Source organism: Piliocolobus tephrosceles, unplaced genomic scaffold (assembly GCF_002776525.5).
Source record: "Piliocolobus tephrosceles isolate RC106 unplaced genomic scaffold, ASM277652v3 unscaffolded_5286, whole genome shotgun sequence".
NCBI classification, from domain to species: domain Eukaryota; kingdom Metazoa; phylum Chordata; class Mammalia; order Primates; family Cercopithecidae; genus Piliocolobus; species Piliocolobus tephrosceles.
This window is the reverse complement of record NW_022332370.1, coordinates 1,211-3,350: the sequence shown is the minus strand read 5'-3', so window position 1 is coordinate 3,350 and position 2,140 is coordinate 1,211. Positions and strand designations below refer to the sequence as shown.

Here is a 2,140-nt window from a genome sequence, read left to right as displayed (position 1 = left end):
TTCTGATGTAAAAATGAACCAGGATCTGTGTGAAATTATTTGAATCTAATGTCTTTTGAACATTTTTCTTACCGTGCCTTAAGATTAAAAATAAAAAATCCCTTAGTTTGGCAACTTTTGCCCTTGGTTAAGCCAGTTTGGATTTAACATTGACAGGACCAGCTAACTTCCTACCACTTAAGATAATAGCTTGTGGGCCTGACTGATGTAAAAATATTTAACAACTGTTGAAAAATAGGCATCAATGAATCTTAAAGGTCACACTCATATAAAACAATATAGCACTTTAACTTTTTATTTACTGAATTTGGGAGAAGGGAATAGTGTTCCAGAAACTGGGATCACTCAGGTGCTCAGGGAAGCATATGATTAGCCGCTGATATAAAGGCCCAATATTGGAAGAATTGTTAATGCAGTTCCATAGAGACAGTGAATGAATTATTAGCCTGGTTGAGAGATTAAAATGTGTTGGTATTATATTATACATGTAAATTAAATGCTCTCAATCTCCCTCTGCACCGTTATTTTTGCAGGGAAGGATTGTTACTTCACAGGAGAACCAATGCTTTTTTTTTCCATTTATTTTTTTAAGTGATTGAGTTTCTTTTTCTGAACCCTGAGATATTTTTACACATTTCATTAATTAAAGTATCAGAGACGTATATTGAGAACCTACTACATGTCACACACTATCCTAGGCGCTGTAGACAGAAAAATAATAAGTTTGTGTCTTTATTTAAATTTAGTTGACTGCCCCCCACCTAGTGAGTCTCCTCAGACACCACGTCATGTGATATAAGCATCTGGGAGGTCTTTTTTGCCTTTTGAAAATACATAGATGGTTTGACATACGTATATAAGAATATAAAATTCACCACTTTATGTTTTGTGTGTAAGTGTGTGCTGTGAAGAGCTCCTTTATTGGGGTGATGGATCCAGTGGCTCCAAAGTGAAGAGCTGATTTACTGCTGTGAAGGGTTTGAGGCTTTGAATTTCAAGCCCTGGTTCTGTGTCCTTGGGCACCTGCGCGTGAATCGTTGCCGCGAGGCTTGGCCAAGTTAAGGTCCCAGGCACTTTGGCATCCGGGCCAGGGATGGCCTCCATGCCCCACAAGGTGAAGCGGCTGAAGCTGGTAGCGGTTCAGCTGAAGCGGTGGAAGCCCCGCTCTAGGGGCTCCTTTTCTTGGTCGTCATTCCCGGAACCCCGCCAGGGGTCTGGCTTCCCCAACGACACCTCCTCCTCTTCAGTCACCATCACGGATCCTACCAGGCTGGGAGGCACCGCCACCTCCTCGCCCCATAGACTGCAGCCCCGAAACAACATTTAGAGTCCCTCGGGGCCCTGGCGTATGACTGGCGAGAAGAAGCGCCGCACAGTGGAGGGCAGTCCCCCGCGACCTCTCAGGGTATCAGGTGCAATGGGGCGGGGGCGGCGTCCTGCTGTGTGACTGGGCAAGTGGACGCGGTACCTCTTGATAGCCGCCTCGTCGCGGCTCTCCATCCTCGCTCCTATGCGACGCGACTTTATCCCTCTTAAAGTGGACGACTTAGTAGTACCGGGGAACGAAGGAAACAAGAGTTAACCATAGCAATAACAGTTTGTTTTTGAAACCCATCTTGCAACTGCCTGACTGCAAAATGTACTTACAGATTCTGCAGACAAAAATTGCTGCCACTTATTAAAAGATTTTATGGTGAAAACTGACTTTTTCCCCAAACCCCTGATTCAAGGACTGTTGCATAGAAACCCATGAACTCTTAAGCTAACCCTTCACTACCAATTAAGATAACAGGTTGTTTAAGCAACCTAATGAGTACCAACTTTCTCTTGTTCCCTTTAAAAACTGTCTCTCAAAATAGCCGGTCACGACACAATGTCAGATGCTTCTGGAATCTGTTTCTCGATTTCCAATCCTAAGACTGCCAACAAACTCCTTATTTGTACTTCAGTTTCTGTGACTCTTTGGTTCACGATGTTGTGCAGGCATCACCTCTCTCTAGTTCCAGAGCACATTTTATCAGTCCTCAAAAGAAACCATGCATCCACAACCTCTTTCATCCAGTCCTTTGCAACCATTAATCTGGTTTTGGTCTCTATTTATTTGCTTTTCCTGAACATTTCATATACGTGGGATCATTCT

The 2,140-nt window shown here is 43.6% G+C and overlaps 1 pseudogene; it reads right to left on the bottom strand.

Moving 5' to 3' along the window:
* Window positions 1-456: 456 nt before the first annotated feature.
* Window positions 457-1,500, bottom strand: LOC111532659 (annotated as a pseudogene).
* Between the last annotated feature and the right edge of the window lie 640 nt (window positions 1,501-2,140).